Consider the following 20835-nt stretch of genomic DNA (forward strand, 5'->3'; position numbering starts at 1 on the left):
GTGTGCTGGTCTTGATAATAGCTAAGCATTGCAATTCCTTTGCAAGAGCTTATGTGATTGAAATGTCAGTTTAAGGCAATCTTTGGAGATGCATCTATGGAAATCCCAGCTGTACAATGCTAGCATGCATTGTAGCCTTTGAGTATGGATTTATCACTCTTTGCTTGAGCTAGTTATTGTTCTTCTTGACTCCTGAATTGCAGTAAATTTGTGTAAGGTTTAAGTGTTCTGCATAATTGATGGACAGACAAAATAAAGTCTCCTTTGTGGAAGGTTGGAGAACCTTTCTTCCAGGTTGATGAGCATGAACCTAGGTTGATGTAGGTGATGTGAGTAACTAGTTGTGTGACCAGATAGCTCTTGAAAGAGCAGTATGTTAGGGACCAGATTTAAAGCTAAACATTGGTGATATGATTGACCTGGAGTCAGATCCCTTGTAAGTGAGAGATACTCTTGTCACCTTATGTATGTGAAAGTGTAACATTATGTAACATTAGCGTTTGTTGGATATAAAGGAGTATGAATCTTGGACAAAATTTCATATTTACCTGGTCTTATAGGTTTTGATTTTGAGAAGACTAAACATCTGTTTTTCATCGTTGATCTCTCACTGCATCCTGCAGGGCCTGTCATCTCAGCATTGACAGGATCAGATGAAAAATACAATCGATGTGTTGACATTTTTTTGAGAATCACTCAGGTAAGATTACTTGTTATACAGAACTACAGTGAAATTCATGGCTGCTGCTAATGTTTCACCAGTTGGAGCCTTTGCATTCTCAATCATTAATTAAATTAGATACTGAGGTTCTCTGCATGTTCCCTTGTTTCTATTTTAAAAGCACTTTTTGTGCCTTGCTCAGTGCCATTTAACTCTCTTGTAATTTCCCACATAAAGAGCTTCACACATTTGTACTATTTTCCCCCACTTGATAGAGTGGCACCTGTTTGCTTGAATGAAGAACCATAGTGCACACCTCCAAAGCTCTTGGAAGATTTGTATGTATTTTTTCATTCTCAAGTAGTGACTTTAGTCCTGTTTAGATTCTTCATTGGCAATAGGGGGAAAAATCGCTGTAGAGAACCAGATAAGCAGGTGCAGCAGCAATTTATCATCTTCCCAGTGTGTTCTAAATTCTGGCTTTTAAATTGCACATGAAAAATTACAGATATTTAACTGAATATACAATGGTGGAGTTGTTATTTTTATAACACGAATTATTGAAATATATATATTAGGTCTTGCACTGGAAAAGTAGGAAATGGCATGTGTCCATTCAGTTGGCTTTGTTGAGCGTCCAGTGTACTTACAAAATTAAAGCTGTTACCAGAGTGTATTCCAAAAGAGTTGGGCTATGAAATGTCATGGCTGTGAGAGAAGGGGGAGGAAGGACCAGTTGGGCCATATGCCAGTGTTGGTGCTTGATCTAACAGTGGTTTACGTTTTGTCCCCATCTGTAATCTGGTGTTAGGGAGTGCCAGAGTGCAGGTAGGGTAGTCTGTAGTACAACTAGAAGCAGCAGCAGCAGCAGTTCAGGTGCTGCCATGGATACTGTTTTGGCAGCAGTATTGAGCTGGAGTTATAGAATATTTATGTTTTATTGTAATCTGGCAGTCTACCAACAATTTTCCTGAGGAACACCAAAAAAAAAAAAAAGGGAAATAGGTGGCTTTTTAGTGGAGTTATGACTTGGATTTGAAGAAAACTTCTGTGCAACAAGAGAGGGTCTTCCAGCATTCTGTCTGTGCTGATTTTTCAGAGATCTGCAATGAAACGCTGCTACTGGATGCCTTAAAGCTTTATAAAAATGATTTGTTGCAAGTGTTAGATGTAGAACATGTATGGGGTTTGTTTTCTGCCTTGCATGTGTGTGCACACTTCATTCTTTGTATGTCTTCTACTTAACGTTATTAGGTGAACACTTGGCGACTGTCAATCTAAAGCAAAATTTGCATTTCCCAGGAATTCCTTATACAAATATGATTTCCTACTTTTGATTCTCTTACTGTGCACGGCAGTACACTGAAGTCTGCCAGTTTTTTGTTGAGATTAGTCTTCATCAAATAATGTATAATTTTCAGCATAGGAAAATACTCAAAGAAGAAAGAAAAAGAAGTATTAACTTTACAAAGATTCCTTTTAAGGATATATGTTTTTGTGGTTTTTTTTAATGTTGGTGATGCCAAGTGCTCATCTAGTATGTGCACTACTTTTAACAATAATGAAACACATACTTTATAATTTTATAAGATTTTTAAGTTCTGTATGGATACATCTATGACTAGCTGTTCTAGTAAGTGCCAACATGATATATTATGAATGAATTATTAATGAATAATTTTTTTTATTTATTGATTCATGGCTAGAAAGATGGTTCTTTCCCTGAATAGCTAGAATTTAGAAGGAAAAATTGGTTCCTCTGATTTTAAATCAGAGTGTTAAAAATATTTGAGTGTATATAGAAATATGTGTAATTGCTAGTCTCAGAACTTTAGTCTTGCATGCACTTGATGGTAGAAAATCAATTAAATGGGCAGCTATTTAATTTGTCCCATTAGGTTTCCTGTACCTTTGGAAAACAAACCCCTCCAGTTTATGCAAATGTTTTATGCCCTCTAGTCTGGGAGACATAGAATGGATAGTGGTAACAAGGTCGGTGTTTGAATTAAGCAAGACATTTATAACTAGCTTGTTTTTATTCCAGTTTTTTAAATGGCGCTTTGTTGATTAGTAACAACAAGATTCTATTGTTTCTGTATTATCTTTTCTTACAGCTCTTTTGTCTGATAGCAATTACTGGTTGAAAGAATGTTAGTTGTGATGTTCAGAAGTAGCTCAGTTCTGTCCTTCACATTTTATTGGCTTAGCACTTCCTGAAACCTTTAGTGCGGACATAGGGACACAAAATCTAGTCATCCATTATTGCAAAATCAGTACCTTGATATTTCCCTTTTCCAACACACATGAATATGCTCAAAATGAAGAAAAAGAAGCTTGTCTTTATTTATTCACTTTGTCTAGTTTTCAATTGAATCATATGGTGTATAAGGGGCTACCATGCTTTCCATGTTGACTAGTCCAGGAACATGTGAAGTTTCATCTTGTGCAAAATTCTTTTTTTTCTTTTGTAAAGAAGTCTGTGCTTGTAAAATTTCACAATGTCGTATTGGCTGTCTGAAGATTTTTGTTGTTTATTATTAAGAATTTTGCTTTTTACTAGGTTGACTAGTTCTGATTTGGGTGTCTTGTTTCTCCCAGTACAAAATTTCGGAAGTGATTACAAAAATTTGCCAAGGGCTGCAATTTCACCTGCAGTAAGACTTGATGAACTTTTCCTCAAAAGTATGCATATAGTTATATGGGCTCCTAAGATAACCAAGGTCTTTTTTTTTTCCTGTGAAGTATTGAAGCATAGGAGTTCAGAGTGGGTGGTCTTAATGCTCTTGGTACTTATAAGCATGCATCTTAGTTTGGATGGGTTTTCCCTGTTAAGGATCCTAAGGAGGCATACAGGATTTTTGGTGTAAATTAGTGTATATTTGTAGGACTGGTTTTGTGTTACAAGGTTTTCATATTTCAAGCTATGGTTACTTGGGAGTGCAGATAAGCTGACGATGGCCATCTGATATTCAAGTCAAGTGTGCTTAAAACTACAAGTATTTCAGGAACTATATCAAATTTTGTATTTTTAGGATGACCTACTTCAGTAAGTCTAGAAAGAGGTGTGATGTTGCAATGCTGATTTAGAGGAAATAGTGCTATTAATAATTATGTGCTGAATTGTGATGCAGTTTATTGACAAACCAAGGCATACTTTGAAGTGATTGATGCCAGTTCGAAAAGAAACAAGTGTATCTGTAGGTATTCTGGAATTCTCATAGGTAAGTCTCTATGTAGTGGGAAAGAGTAGTATATCTCGGAAAATTTGAGAAGATTTTATCATTCCATATTGAATAATTTCTAAAGTTTCACTCTGCTTTAAGAAGATTTTCTTGTGTTAATCCCTTTAGAGTGCATTAGTTTTCACACTGTATTTTCACATGCTGGATTCTAAGGGGTTATAATTTCCCCCATTTCTTTCTCCTTTGCTCAAAAGAAAAGGATTTCATATTGGATTCCTGTATAGACATTTCTCAGAGTTAGAAATATAGAAAGTTAGAAAAGTTGGAAATTAACTTGTGGTGCCACCTTCAAAATATGAGACTTTGCCAATGTTTTCCCTCTTCCACTGGGGAAATGGAGGAATCTTGCTGGCTGGGCCATGCTAGAATGCTGAATATAGTTAAAAATATGTGTTTAATCCAGAAAATACTGTGTGTGCTGCTTATTTGGGGAAGTCAGTGGTTGTCTGAATAAGTATTTAATTTCAATTATTAGTCTTTGAGTTATTTTTGGATCTCCAAGTTTTCCTACTACAAATCATTTGAATTAGTAGTAGTAGTTCAGCATTTGTAAATGCTGAAAAATGAGTAGTTTATTTAATAAGCATTTTAACATGAATAGTTTTTTACTGCTGCTTTTATACTTGCTCTTCAGAATAGGAATTCTGCCATTGAAACCATCACTGATGAATTCAGAGAAGTAAAATTTCCAGTTTTTAGGTGGGGTGAAGATGTTTGGATGCAATCGAAACCTGATGAATTGTTTCCATTCTTTGTTTTGCTTGAGGTCAAATATTCCCCTAGAGGTGAGCATTTCTCCAGTTCTCCAGGTACAGTTCTTCCATTTTTTCCACTGCTGAAGTTCGAGTACCTTAAGCAAAAAGAAATAAAAATTCTTTTTTATCTCTTAAGCATGAGGACTGAAAATTATAATTTCTTTCCTATTTGCTGCTGCCTCCCACAAGAGTAAGTGGAGACACTTGTACAAAGGCAGTAATAATACCAGCAGTTTTTGTATACAAACATTAAATTCAGGTAAGTATTGAATTTATGCAAGGTGGAATACACCTCCAGTCTGCTTAATCCTGAAGTGGTGTGTTTAAACATAGGGATAGATTATTAGTAGTGAATTTTATATATATATATATAGTGTGTGATTCTACTTTAGGTCTTTTGGTAAGAGGCTTCTGTCTTTTTGTTTTGAAGCAGACGGATGTTTTGTTTTGGCTTTTTTTGTGGGTATTTTCCCCCCTGGTGCTCATTTATGGTAGTTAAGATTTACTGCTGCCTTTTCCCCTGAGAAGAGTTGTGTTCTCACCATTTTCTAGGCTTGCAAACAATTATAATTGAACTTTTCTCAGCTGGCTAGAGGTGTTTGAATCTGTGTTTGGATGTGTCTTTCTTCCTACATTCAATTCTATTATAGTCAATGGAATTATGGACAAAGGAATAATGCATGTGTTTTGGTAAGGATAATGTAGGGCGTCTTTTCACTTATAAATAGATATTCAGATATTTATCAAAAATAGGTATATTATAAAGATTGCCAGTATGAACTTGCTAAATATACATATTTTCCCTTTTGGGGTAAGAGTTTCATAGTATTTTCTTTTAGTTCATGGTCCCTTTGCAAGGAAAGCTACACTGTTTTAAAACTTCCTTTTAAATTTTAGTGCAGATATGTAACCCTTTACTAATGCCAAAAGCAGAGCAAGTGATAAAAATTTAGTGTATATAATCAACAATTTTTTGCAATTTTTTATTCTTTGCTTCAAAATGGCCTGTCTTTTTGATCTTTAGGTATAGATTGGCTCTTGAATCTATTTGTAAATCTCTTCAGTAATTCTATATAGAAAAACACTGTCTTTATGATAGTGTATGCCAGTCTTGCTAAAATATCAATTTTAAAAGAAGTGCTAGATCTAATCCAGATTCAGTTACAAATTCTTTCCAAGTAAACATTTTCTAAAGTCTCCTTCCATTTGTAAATATTTGCTCTTGCTACAACTACTAATTTTGGTCTTTTATTTTGATGTACTTGACTGATTTTAGCTTTGAAAGGTATAAATCAAAATTTATGAACTATGGAACTGACTAAATTATCAAAAATTATCTAAACAATTAGTGGGAAGGATTCTGTAAAGTTTTAATAGGAAATGCTAAAAGGCACAGGAAAGCTTTCTAAAAATAAACTCTAAGGATATATTTGCATTTTGGCTAAAAATAGTAATTATGAAGTCAAATTGCCCTATTTTTGGTTATTATTACATAAAGTGTTTTGACTCATGTTTTAGAAAGATTATTTGGACTTTTTATTGGGGAAGACTTGAATTATATATGGAAGAAATCAAGTCTATTCACCTTCCAGCTTGTCATTAAGAAAATTTAAATACTTAAGGTTTTCCCATATTCTGTGTAGTACGGTTGTTTACACAAGTCTTTATACTTTTAATAATATTATCCTTATTTGTTTATTGAAAATAGGAACCTAAAATATCTTGTGTTCAGATTCTAATGCCTTTCAAATTATTTCAGAAAAAAAATTGAAAATCATTTTTGCATGTGTTAAAATTCGAGCTTAATAGAAACCTTTTGTAAAGGTAATTGCAGGTTCAAGGACTTGATGCTCATTTCAAACTGGATAAAATTGGGGAGGCACGTTTAATTAGATTCTTGTATGTATAATTACTCTCGTGTTTGTGATGTAATCTGTTTTTTAGAGTAAGACAGTATGTTCAAAGGTGTCTTGATATTATCTGCTTTCTGTTGAAATTATCAAATACACCACCTACAGTTTGTGAGAACTAAGGGAGACAGTGGAAAAGGCATTTGATGACTGAGTCGCATACCTTTATTTTTTACTCTGGGACAAGAAACAAAAGTATTTGGAATGGCTGCTACAAAGTTATTTGTCTATTAAGGTGCTGGCTGTTAGCACATTTTGATTTTTATTGTCTAAAAATACATGGTCCTGTTTGAGTTGGAAAAGGAAAGATTAAGATTATATAATGTTTCGTGGTAATTATGTGTGCGCTCTTTGCTTATTTGCACAAAGAAACATTAAAAAAAAAATCCCTCTGAACAGCTGAAGTGACATGAAGCACCAGCTGGGGAATCTGAAATCAAATATTTCAGGGCATGATTTGTACTAAACTGCAATTAGAATGTATGATTCTGCACTAGCAATTGTTCTGAGTGAGGTCAAATTGCACATGAAGGAACACAAGTGATGTCTGTCTTGACTGCAACTGATGTCTGTACACGTGCTATTTCACAGTATTTTTTATTCACATTCAAAACTGGGGCAATGACTAACTTGATTGTTTTGTCTGTTTATTGTCAGTTAAGACTCAGTGTGTCAATAGGTGAATTAGAGAGTTGAAAGGAAGAAAAAATTGAAAATACCCTTTTAGATAAACATGTTCTTAAAAATTTAAAATTAATTTTTCACCCCAATATTTTAATAATACGAAAGTTAAGAGCAATTCTGAAACATCAGAGACTTGTTCCGATGTATTTTTTTTTCTCTTTTAATTTTTCTTTTAACTTGTGTGTGTTAAAATTGCAATATTGACCTACTGGTATTATAAAATGATAGCATTTTCTGTTTTCAGAAAAAACTGCATTTTGACACATTGTTTAAAAACTAGAACAGCTCTGCATATGAAAACACAAACTGTGATAATTAGATAGTATGCCATATGTGGTAGTTTAAGTTGGCATATATCTCAAATGGCATGTTTAATGTACTGTATTACTGGAATTAGTAATTTTACAGCTGAGAGCTGTTAATTCTGTTATGCTCATTCCCCCTGATGAACCTGTAGGTAATGATAGCAGAAATTTTTCTTTGCAAAAGCCTGTTTCTGATAAATTAAAAGTTATAGGCTGCTGTATTTTTAATGGAATCTTTGACTAGTGTACGTTTCTCATAATATTTTAGGTGTTTCTAACTACTTCAGAATTCTAAGATTTTCTTAAAATAAAGATACAGTTGGTATGGATGGATGGTCACATTTTTTGCTTATGAAGTATATGGAGTCAGGAAACAAGGAAGGTCTGTTTTGTCCATATAGCTTTTTTTTTTTCATTCATGTAGAACTCACCCACCTTTTTGTTAGGGTAAAAAATACTGTTAGCCCTAAGTGCTTGAGAATTGTTAATGGTGGTTAAAATCCACATACCTGTGGATTCTATAGTGCAGCTGAATATGGTCATGAAAAGTCAAGGGAGGAGAGCAAGACTCTTGAGTACAACTGGCTATGCCTGAGATGGAGTTAAATTTTCCTTTTCATAGCAGCTTGGATGGTGCCAGGTTTTAGAGTTGTAACCAAAAAGTGTGGACAACGCACTCATGTTTTAGCTCTTGCTGAGCAGTGTTTGCATGGTGGCAGGGCCTGCTGTTTGTGACTCTGCCCAACTCCCCAGTGACGAGACTGGGTGTGCAAAAAAAGAAGTTGCCAGGTGGAGAACCTGAGCCATCTCAAGCTACTCCATGCCATACAAGGTCCTCGCAAAAGAAGAGAAAATGGAGTGGAGTGTTCAGCTAGTGTTTTGCTCAGAGTGAGGCTGGGAGATGGTCTGCCTGGGGACACTGGTGATTGCCTTTGCATCGCCTGTTTGAGTCACAGAATCGTAAGGGTTGAAAAACACTTACATCCAACTGTCTTCCCACTAGCAGCACCACCATGTTCACCATCAAGCCATGTCCTAAAGTGCCATTCCCACATTTTTCAAACACTTGGAGGGAGAGTTATTCCACCACTCCTCTGGGCAGTCCATTCCAGTGCTTTACACCCTTTCTGTGAAGAATTTTTTCCCGATATCTAATCTAAACCTGCCTGGGTGCAGCTTGAGGCCATTTCCTCTTATCCTGTCACTATAGATGCCTGGGAGAAGAGACCAATCCCCACCTGGCTGCAACCTGCTTTCAGGCAGTTGTAGAGAGCTCTAAGGTCTCCCCTGAGCTGCTGCTTCTCCAGGCTAAACAGCCACAGCAAACTCAGTTGTTCTTCATAAGACTTTGTTCCAGACCCTTCACCAGCTCTTTTGCCCTTCTCTGGACACCCTCCAGCCACTCAGTGCCTTTTGTGTAGTGAGGGGCCCAAAACTGAACACACGATTTGAGGTGCAGCCTTGCCAAGTGCTGAGTACGGGGAAATGATCACTTCCCTGGCCCTGCTGTTGCAAGCCAGGATGTCATTGGTTTTCTTGGTCACCTGGGCATGCACAGGTTCATGTTCAGCTGACCAGCAACCCCAAGGCCTTTTCTGCCTTTTGTGTGGGTTTTTTATTTTCTTCCTATTTTCATTTACTTTCTGTAATATTTTTATCTTGACCCATGATTTTCCTTGGTTTGCTCTTAGTATTTTCTTCCCCTATTCTGCTGGGAGAGTGGGTGAGCAGCATTGTGGTGAGCTTTATCTGCTGGACAGGATAAAGCCCACCACAAGGATTATTATTCTTTTTGTGTAGTGCAAATATTTTGCCTTTCTAAAAATGTACAAGAAGGTTGAGAGACACACCCACAACTTCACTCAATTTTGTCTTTACATACTGGCAATTACTAAGGGTTGCAAAAATTAATTCAATTTACTGCTTTTGGGGCTGATTAGGTCCTCATCTGTTTTCCTCTACAGACATTGTTGGTGTGGTTCTAGGCTGGGTATGCAAAAGGATCATAGTTTAGAAAGCAACAGTGAGAGATCTTTTGGGAAGGAAATTCAGGTGAAACATTAGAAAACAGGTGTGGAATGGACTTTGTAGTTTAGGGACTCCATTTCTCTGTTGCCCTTCCAGACAAATCCATAAAATCTCATAATCGTTACCCTTTTAATGCCTTCCATGCTCTCCAAAACTGGGGTGATGCTGCCAGTTCCAAGCTCCTCCACAAGAGAAACACAGTGGAAAAGGTCTGAAACCTCTTTACTCACTGAAGAGATGTCCTAAATAAAAAAAGGATAAGGGTGACAAAGGAAAATGTGCCCTGTAAGCTTAGTGTCTGTTTATATGAGACTATTCAAACAAGCTTGTGGGAAGGTGAGATTTTGATAGCAAAGGAAAGGGGAAATATATTTTTCCTTCATAAGAGAATGAAGTTTAAAAGTAAGAATTGCTGTCCTTTTTGACAGAACTATTAACACAACATGATACTCTGCAGTCGTACTTTTGGGTCATTAAGTCCAATTCCAGCTTATTGCAGGTAGCTATCATTCATAACCCCACTCTATGAAAGCCTTTTTAAAGACAGGTAGGAACTTCAGAAATTGCAGAGCTTCATTAGCGCTGGGATCTGCTCTCAGCCTTTTTTCATGAAATGCGTGGTTCCTTTCACAAAAAGAAGTAGTGTTAAGGTAACTTTTTAGCTTTGAGAAGTTCTGATTTAAAAGTCAAGTGACTGTGAGTGGGGTGTCACATGAATATCTGATCAAGTTCATAAATTAATAATGTGTGAGTTGAACATCAGTTTGGTAATGAAAACTGTGTTGAAATTAAGCATGACATTCTAGACTGTTCACTGTTACCTTTAAATCAACCATACTTTCTACTATTTTGTGTGGTATTGTGGTTATATTTTTGTTCATGTTCTGTATGCTCCTCAGCCATTTTAAAGCTGATTTCCTTTCTGTGCTTCAATTTGTGGTTTTCTAATTGTAATAAATATTTGTCTATGGAAAAGGTGATCAATGGTCTCACCACCTCCCCACCCCAAGCCTAAACTGCAACAGTGAAACTTAGACTCAAGTAGTTGGAGGGCATCAGATGTTCACTTTCCTGTTTACCTCTGTGGTAGGTGAAAAGGCTGTGGATATGGGGTTTTAATCTTGTAATTAAATGTTACCAGAGTTGAGTATGAGCAGATCGCTGAGGAGAGGATCACATGTTTAAGAGTTTTGCCTCCTTCAGGTCTTTTACTGTCATTGACTATTGGTAATCTATGGGCTCTGGGTGATTCTGTTGTGGTACTATTGTGCCACTGCCTTGGTGACATGGAGTGTGCGAGGAGATGGGTTTTGATTTGTTGCACTGCCTTTGCAAAGGCAGGCAAGAAATCAAAGGGGTGGCTTTTTAACTCTAAAAATTTGGTCCCATTTAATAAGACTCTCATGGGATGAAATAGCTCTTTCTCTAGCTCAGTCTCAGCAAGTTTCAAAGTAAAGCTTTGAGCAGTATCCATAATAATCGTAATAAAAAAGGAGCAGAACTTTTTATTTTGGATGGGCATTGCCTGCCTGTGCAAATGTAAAAATTAGGTTATTTGAGAGAGATATGTGCCCATGTATATGCAGTGTGGTGTTATGTTAGAAGATACAGCTTGCCTTTTTGTTCTTGAGTTCGGGTATGACTTATTTGTCACTTCCATATATTTGCTTTTTCTTTGTTGTTTGCAATATGGTTCACCCTGTAATGCACAGACTTTGCCTGAATGATTATGGTTTCTAGAAAAAGGACAAGAAAATGGAACTGCAAAGAGAAAGCAGTTCAAATAGTTCAGTCAAGCAATGCTCAGCTGTTTGAATTCTAAACTCCTTGGCTTAAGATTTGTGAAAATTACCAGCTTCTAAATTGGAATCTCAGGAAATCAGCATCAGGATATTTTGTGAAAGGACAAATGGAGTATAGGGAGGTTCATTAAAGCTGAGGATCAGGGAAATGTTTAGCTTTTTGACTGGATTAGTATTTTAGATATAAGAATTATTTAACTTTTCTAAATAAAAGACATTTTTGTTCTAAAGTAGCTTTTGTTAGCAGTACTTTTTTTGTAGAGGTCAGTCATTTTTTTCTTAAACTTTTATTTGATCAGCTTAAACTAAGTGACTATATCTTTACTTTATAGTAATCTAAATTTCTGTGCTTACCTGAATAAGAGAAACAAAAGTCATATTGAAATAGAAACAACAATTTTGTAGTACAGGAATTTGGTAATAAAATTTAATATAAATTTTTTTTCAGATTATGTTGCATGTGCAGTTCTACTTTATTTGTAACTGAGGGGTTATTAAATATAGGTACTTCTGTGTATAACAGAAAGTTTGTCTGTTCTAAGTTCTTACAGATTTTTGTTGTAAGTGATGGTAATACCATTTTTACAGCTGAAAGTATTTTACAGTTTAAGGTTCCCTTACAATGTGTGCAGTGGGAGATTGAGTGTATTTTAGGTTTTGTGACAACAACCTGATCTCTGCCCGCTTCCCGAAGACAATTATTGTCTCTTGACTGATTGCGTAGGAACCCATAGGATTCCCAGATAGAAATGCAGAATAAAAATCTGTTTATGCACAGTCTGTTTACCCCAGTCATTGTTTAGAAGACAAATACAGTTTTGGAATTAACTTCGTGTAGGAATGTGATAAGTTTTATGTACATACCAATCGGTGTTCTTATATGACATTGCATGAAAATGAATAAATGTGAAATAGCATCATTATAAGGCATTTTTCTAAATTAAAGTTTACAGAATGAGTTTGATAAGTTTTGTCATAAAAACATGTCTCAGATGGAATCAGAAGTTAGGGGAGTGATTTTGTGGTTTTTTGAGCAACCTACAAAATTAATAAAACCTTTCCAGTTACTCTCTACATATGTGTAGCACATGTGTTTTTAACAGTTATGTTAATTTTTAGTTTTTAATTAGCAATCAGGATAAGTAAATACTAAAAGGGTGCAGTTACTTTGTGACTGTCATTTAATCTTGCCTGAATTTAAAAGCTATTTTAGTGACAGTTATGATAGATGATACTTTAAAATATAGAGAACTAAAGCTCTTTACTCCATTTAAAAGAAACTATTTTTTTCATTGATGATTGATGTGGAGGAGAACTACCTTTGAATATTGTAACTGTATTGTTTTTCTAGAAATCTTATCAGTTTAGCACACTCTATTTAACCTTTGTTTTACCTGTTTTTCTTTATCATTCAAACACCAGCATTTTACTTCCTAGAATAAAGCTGCTAGTCAAAGTGGAGAGCTTCACGTCGCTTGGTGGGCATCTTGTAATCTAGTTTTCTTTCCTCTCCTTGTGTGTACTTGTTCAGTGGTCTGTGAACTTTATTTTTCATGCAAGTGCTATACTGGATTGATTTCTGAAATGTAATCCTATCTTCAATTGTGTCCTACAAGGAGCTACAGTACTTCTTGTAATAGAGAAGTATCTGTATTCTAAGTATCTACAGAAGTAGATAGAGAAGTAGTATCTATATTTTTGTTTTCCTCTTGCCTTCTCCCTTATCTCCTGCAAGTTCTCGAGGACTTTCCACCTTGTGAAAAGTAATTCAGTTACAAATGAAGAGTGGTTCTGAATTTGAAATTCTAAAGCATCTATTTCAGAAAAAAAACTTTCTTAAATTAAGTGTGTATTTTGTGTAGTTGGTCATGAAGAACTCTTTACTTATGAGCAAGGAGAAGGTTACATAAATAGAGGAAAAACTCATGTCATTTAGCTCAGAATGTGAAGAACTTCAGTTTGGCCCTGAATATTCAAATAAGCAAGGAATTATATATTGCAAATATATTTTTTGGGTTATCTGTAAGGTTATATAGATAAAAAAGAAGTTTGCAGATTAAGTGGAATAATTTTATTATTCTAAAATTTTACTTTACCTTTGGTTTTTACTTATGCTGGCTCGGGAAGAAATGAGGAGCAATGGTGCCTTTTTACAGTACACATAGGAAAACGGCCTTTGAAAAGCTTAGGGAAAACTGATGTATAAAAAAAGTATAGCAGATCTCCATGTTCTTTGTCAGCAAAAAAAAATACTTCTGTGAAAATATGAAAGGACCTTGTTCCAACTTAGAAGTGGCACTGATAGACTATCTACTTGTCATAAGCACTGTCTTCATGTTCATGTGTTACGCTCCTAGGGGCGATGCTGTTTGATCTTGGTGTTGTGGTACTTATGCTTCAGTACCAGCACTGCATTTGCTTTATATTGGTGTTCTCCATTATTGTTTTAAAAGACAGCTTTGAGTTCAGTGGTTGAAGTTACTGTATTCTTTCATGTGTAGATATGAACAGTTGTAAATTAAATTTGACCATCTGTCACATTCAGGGTGTCTGAAAATTTAGTAATTATTTCAAACATTACTGGTATAAATCTGATGTGACTAAACCCCAGACTATTAGCTGTAGGGATTCTTATATTGCAGTGCAAGAACATTTATCAGTATCTACTACTTTTCTAATATTTTTTAATATCCCATATTATAATGTACATGACTTCATGCAAGTGTAAACTGGAAGACTAAAGTACTGTAAAAGTTTAGTCTTTTACAAAGATAAGTCTTCTACAAACAAAGATAAGTAAAGAATAATTTTAAAGGGCATTTTGAATAATACTTCAAGATGATTGGGACTGACCTCTCTTTGCTGTTTAAGAGACTATTATTATTTTTAAGTAACTGAGAAAAGGGACAGTGGACAAACATTCCTGATAGCCATTTGTACAAGGTTCCTGTTTATGCACTTCAATTTTTGTTCCAAATCCAACAATGCTTGGAACAATAATTTATGATGGGTGTTCTAAATGAAGTAGCATCAGATTGTAAGGACTATACTGAGCTAAATTCAATTAAAATTTTAAAAATTGGAACAATATGTACAAAGAGAACATCTATTGTTATAGCTTCATAAAAGATGTAATCTTATATGTTCATTGGCAGAGTCATGTTCTCTAAACCAGAATCTTGTGTACCTTAATGAAACCCAAGGAAAGGAAGAGTTTGTTTTAGGGAAATACAAAGTGGAGAAGAAAGGTGGTCAAACTGTAGAATAATAGTTGTCATAGTCATTTTTTCTGACTTTGGTGTTAACCATTGAGGCTTCTTGTGGTTATCATCCTTGATGGAATTAGTGGAAATAAGAAAAGTGGTATCTCACTCATAAGTTATATCCTAATAGCTCATTTTCTTTATTTTGTCTACTTTGTGATTTTAAAAAGGAAAAAGAGGGAAAATTCCTCATGTGTGCGTATATATAAATTTTAAAATATTTTGATCTATACTGATTCCAAAAGTAAAGGAAAAAAGATGATAGGCATGTTAGAAAACTCTTAGGTAGCTGTGGTAAAACATAAGTGAAACCTGATTTTATAAGGTCCAAAAGAATTGCTGATATATTTCCCCCATCCTAGCTATGTGCTGTAAAATGCAGGAGGTAGGTTGGATTTCCTTTTGGTTTGAGTTTTTTGTGTGTGATTTTAAGTAGAGATGCATAATTTGAAAATTTTGCACTTGGTAATTTGTTGTCATAGGTAAATAATCTGATTTGATATATGTCTGATATATCTGATAGATCAAATCTTGAAGTGTTTAAATCGGTTTCTTTTTAAAGGTGCTTTATATAAGGCATAATTCTATATGGCATGTATAGGTTACTGTAGATGTCTACTTTTTTTTCTGTGTGTATTAAGGGGGATGCTGATTGTTGTTTTTCCCTGTAAAGCATATTATTCTAGTGACACAGATTAAACCGAAACAAGTTCTAAACATTCAGATCTCATGGGTGTAGGAAATCCCAGACACTTTGAATTTTGTACTTACAAAGTAAATCTCCTGAAAAAGCTGTGAACATTTGTACAAAAAATTGAATGCAATTAAGCAGCTAATTATCAAAATCAAATTCAACCAGGTTACCTGCTGCCAAGATTCCTCACTTAAATTACTTAGGAAAAAAACTTAAGGAACCTATTGCAGGCATATATTAATAAACTTGTTCTAGAGTACTGTAGTGTCTGTAGCCTTCTGATTCTCATGATAGCTTTGTGTTAATGTAAACTCACCAGAAGTCTGTTATTTCTGTTGATGATATGAAGGTATTTATAAATTTGCCTTGGTCAAATAGCAGAATTGAAAATGTTATGGGCACCTGTTTCTGACAACAGTCAATTTCCTTGCAGTGTGGGATTAAAAATTAGATATTTTGAAAAAAAGGCAGGAATATAGAAACTTTTCCTCCTTGTCAGGCATTTATTGCAACTTCCACTGAGTTATTGTGTAATATGTTTTCATATGCAGTACTAAATTTCGGGTACTGGGAGGGTTTCTTGGCTTCAGTTTGTCCCCATACTTTTCCTATTTCCCCCCCTTTCTTCACTTTCCATTTGGTAAAACATTTGGATGTGGAAGGGGAGGAGCCAAGTTCCACAGCAATCCCCATTAACGTGGTCGCGGACGGTCGCAATGGTACTGGTGTGTGCAGTGTGATAAACATACTGTTACTGTGTGGGCAGCTGAACACTGGAACATCTTTCTGGAATGATGACTTTTTTATTTCATAATAGTATGTTTTTTTTACTCAATATGGTGCTTTCTGCATTCTTGTTTTTATTACAAACATTTCAATCCAGTGCATTTGGGAATCAGAAAAAGTGCAACATTATGAGTGTTCTGCATACAATTTAATGGAGGTCCAATTATGGCTGAAGATGTTTTAGATCTTCCAAAAGACAGGTGTAATAATGAAACAGATGATTAACTGTACAGGCTCAGGTCTTCTGTTGATTAAGTAAGAAAGAAAAAGCATTTGTCTCATACCTGTTTCATTCTTCTTGAATGCCAGACTGTTAACAGAGTTTCAGGTCAGTGTTACTAGCAGACTGTAAGGGAGGAATATATCATTGAGTAGTGTGTGTGTTTTTTTTTTTTTTTTTTCCAAATCACATGAATGCAGCATGTTTGTGTTTCCACACTGACCTTGATTAAATGTGGTAGAGGAGAGTACTTGCTGTTACTTTTCTGGTAGTCAAATCCTAAAATAAACGGACAGCTTGAGGACCAGTTTGGAATCCATAAAACATTCAGTAACTCCTTTAAAATAAAATAAACCAAAAATAAATACAATAATAATAAAGCCTCAAATAAATGCAAATACAAATCAAAAGAGCCCTATCCTATGTATTTAAAAATGCTTGATATATTTTTTCCTTTTCAAGAGTAGGTCTAAACTCACCCAAATGAGATTGCATGAAGTATATTGTCTCTTACATGCAGAACTTTCTTCCCTTCTGATTAAAAACACACTAATATTACTTTTAAGGTCTCAGTTTTTAATTTCTTGGCACAGGGACAATGATTTTAAAAATGCTTGGTTTTCACGATCACCTTTCATTACAAAACAAAATGAAATCTTTGTTCCAAGCAGAAGAAAGTTGAAGTACAAGATACTATTCCTTTTGTTGCTGGTTCTGTTTTAGGTATCTGTGCCTCAGACTAGATTCAGAGGTTAGCAATAAAAGAAACGAAGCACAGAAAATTTGTAGTGTTAATGAGGATTATTTTTAATGATGCGTAATCTTGCCAACTAAAAATGTGTGTTTTCACTAAATTCTCATCTGAGTCTTTATTAATTACTGTTTTTCAGAGACTTTTTCCATAAGTTGAATGGAGGTAATTTTCAGTTTTGTGTTGTAGAATTTTTGTTTTATAGTAATTGTCACTTTTCTACTTGTAGTTTCTGATAATGGAGGAATACCACCATTAATAGTAAAGGAAAAATGAAGAAAACTATTTATCTGTGATGCTTTTGGTAGTATTTACTTAACGACTTGTAAGTCATTCATGATTATGCAAACTTACTGAATGGGCAGAGTTAATATCTTTTGTTAGCATTGTGCTGCACTACTTTTTAGCTACTCATAATTTAAGAAAGCCTAAGCAGAATAGGATGCTGCTAATTGCTTGTGATTCTTCTGAATCTCATTTTGACAGGAGGTACTCAAAAATGGAAATAATTCATTATTTCAGCATCCTGCAGGTGTGAGATGTGCTGTTCCTAGGTTTTTTTGGGGGGAGGAGGAAATGATGGGAGAACTGTAGCTGAATTTTACATAAAATTTGGATATCTGGTTTGAACTTGCACAGAATTAGTTCGTTCAGGATATGTGCCTTTCTTTTGTAGTTCCATATATTGTTCATGAGTGGTTGACACTGTGTTTGCTTGACAATGAAACTGCTTTTGTTTAAACCTGGATACTTATAAACAGTGCCTGAAGTGATCCTCTGTGAAAAGTTAACCTGAACTGAATTTGTTAGCATTGTACTAGAGCATTCTCAGGCATTTACTTTTTCAGAGTTAGTGTTCATTTCTGAATGAGGAAATTCTTCCTTACGGCCCCTGAGGCACCAAAGTTAGTCATGTTCCCTCACCAGGGCTCTTCACAAAGTCAGATTGTGTTGTCTAGTTCTTCCACTCTGAAATGAGTCGTGTACAAGTGGCATTGTCTCTTGGGTTTTGGTAGCTATCACAGCTCTTCAGTTACCAGGAAGAAGAATGGAAGGAAAAGATACAACAAATGTTTAAAAACATGACCTAAGGTTCCAACTCAGTAAGTACAAGAAAGTGTCAATCAGAACAGCGTGTGGGAGCACAGTACCCACGCACTATTCTGTGGCTTCTTCATGCCGATTTTTCTTTTGATTCCTGTGCTTGACTAATTTCAGTTGCTCAGATAATTCTGATTTCACTACTTTTGGTTTTGGAAGCAGGTGTGGTGGGGGAGGGCTGATGAAAAGCATAGCTCTCACCCTTGTACCTGCAGATTTTCTAAAGCAGTATTTAAGACATACTTAACATGAGGAAAATATATGATTTTTCATAGTTCTGTTGGAAGTCATTGATTCACTTGCTGGAACTCTGAAGAAGTAGAAAACAAACCAGCTGAAGGGAGAGATCCAAATGCTTGGGCAAATTGAAAACTAAGTGAAGACAGTGGCACTAGTATTTATAAATCATATTGAGTGTTAGGCTGTCTTAATTATAAATGAAACCCATCAATACTATTGTTAATTTTTACTAAAATGATCAAGTGATTTGTAGAAAACTTGACGATTCTACAAATTTGGAGAGTAGTTGCTTGAGTTTTTTTTTTTTTTTTCACAAACCAAAGAACCCTACTACTTGTAAATTTACGAGCTTTTATTCTGATGCTTCAAATTAAATTGAAAACAAATGTATGCTTTGGTTCCCTGGAAGTGTTGGGAGTTTTAGTTTGTTTGTTTTCTCTTGTGCAGAAAAGTGCCACATTGAGTTTTTTCCCCACATTGTTTGTTGTAATGTGACAAAAAAAAATCTGGCTTGTGTGTGAAACAAATCTCTCATACTAGGGAGGCTATCTTTAATAACAGATGAAAAATGGTTGTGGTAGTTGTGGCTTCCTGAGATCATAGAGATAGACTTGTTTGTGTGCATTTGGTTTTCTTTTAAAATTTAAATGAACCACTAACTATAATTTACAGTTTCCTAGGGAAATAACATTTAATATGTGGCTTAAAATGTGTTTTCTGTAAATACCTGTGGTTTTAAGATATCTGTATTTTTGGTTAACTGGGTATGTTCATTTTTCAATAGCAGTCTTTTGGAACCACAAAAATGAAAAGCTTTTAGCTTTGGGTTTCTTGGTCTTCCCTCTAGCCCCATGACTTGTATAATGCTATTCATGTTTTACTATGTCCTTAAAATAAAAATGGCTCTTTTGACCAGCATACTTTATTCAGTAGTTGAAATGTGGTTATTTAAAAAAAAAATGAATCCTCAGTAATTTAAATCCCAATTTGTTAAATAGTAGGGTTTAGCTGTTAAAGAACTTTTTTTTTTAAACTTGAACCCCATAGATCTTTTTTGTATAACCATTACTACTGAAAGGTAAAAAGGTAATAAATTTAAGAAGGCTAGCTCAGGAAATACCTTATTTCCACTTTCAGTTTAGTGAAACATCTACCAAAATGCATAAAAAAATTCGTTTCTCAAGTGTATTATTTACAGGGATGTAAATTGGAGTTATAGTTAAATTCTGTGAAATCATGGGTTTTTTTTAATTACATCTTACTTTTCTAGTAAAATCCAAGAATTTTGTTATCCTTTCTCTGCCTTGGTCCCTTTCTTCACTTCCAGTGGGATGTATTGAGACATCTCTGTTTTCCTAGGCTGACAGCTAGATGATGGTGCTCTATTACAATTAATGAGTCAAGAAACATTTTTCTCATCACAGTTGTGTGGTTTACCAAATGAAATACTCAAAAATTCTCTAAATGCTAAATCATCAATATCGTAAGTTGTTGTTTAAAAAAACCAAAAATATATACACACATACACACATATATATGTGTATGGAATGAGTAGATAACAGGAAAAAGCATGCATGCCTTGGGAAAAAATGTACCCTCCCTAAACAGTACTTTTTGGTACATATTGGAATATTCTTCTTAGCTCTTTGTGGAATTTCAACAGTTATAATCTGTATTTGTTTGCAACTGCAAAAGTCACTTTTAGTGTTTTGTCTGGGATAGATAGTTGTGATGCACCCAAAAAGGAAACACAGAGGTAGGGATTTGAATAGGTTTCAACTGTTACTTGGTTTTATATTAACTATTTTGGCCTATTTCTCTGCACAGAAGTTGATTCTTTGCTTTGGTAGATGGCTTTTACCATGTGTACTAATTCAAACTTAGCCATCCAGTGAAGATTATTCTGTTAGACTGAATTGCAGAGGTCTCTTGCTCTGGTCATCAGATCCACTGATCTGCTCTTTTTAGCACCTTCTGTGTCCTGGCCCTGTGCCGATGCGGTGTCCTTGACCTGCCTTTCAGATCATGTATGTATTTGTAAGGACAGCTCCTTGCTTATTAAGATACTCTAAATAATACTGGAAAATCCCCAAACATTAAATATTCTTTTAATTTCACTGTTCATTAGTTTGTTCCTATTAAAAAATTAAAATTCTTTTGGCTCCAAGCAGTTGTGCTTTACTAGCAACAGCTTCTTTGCAGATAATTTAATTCTTTCTAGTGTGTCAGATGTCTTATAGGTGGCCAGATTGTGGGTGCTCTGTGTGCTGCCCGTTCTATATAGAAATGGCAAAGCCCTGGGTCAGAGCAGCCCAAGTCTTTAACTGTCCTGCAAGGCCTGGTCATTTGCCACCCCAGAAGAGAAGCTCATGGATGACAAGTTCACTCTTGCA

General features: G+C 35.1%; 1 protein-coding gene across 5 annotated transcripts in view; it reads left to right on the forward strand.

Moving 5' to 3' along the window:
• The window catches only part of NOVA1 (NOVA alternative splicing regulator 1), a 139136-nt gene that overhangs the window by 9514 nt on the left and 108787 nt on the right, over positions 1–20835 (forward strand). Inside the window, exon 2 of one of the 5 annotated variants that reach the window (XM_063160455.1) lies at positions 624–700. The exons of the other annotated variants lie outside the window; for them this stretch is intronic. The gene's annotated coding sequence lies outside the window, so the exon portion shown is untranslated. The remainder of the gene's footprint in view (positions 1–623; positions 701–20835) is intronic. 5 annotated transcript variants of the gene reach the window in all.

The sequence above is a fragment of the Melospiza melodia genome, chromosome 6, assembly GCF_035770615.1.
Source record: "Melospiza melodia melodia isolate bMelMel2 chromosome 6, bMelMel2.pri, whole genome shotgun sequence".
NCBI classification, from domain to species: domain Eukaryota; kingdom Metazoa; phylum Chordata; class Aves; order Passeriformes; family Passerellidae; genus Melospiza; species Melospiza melodia.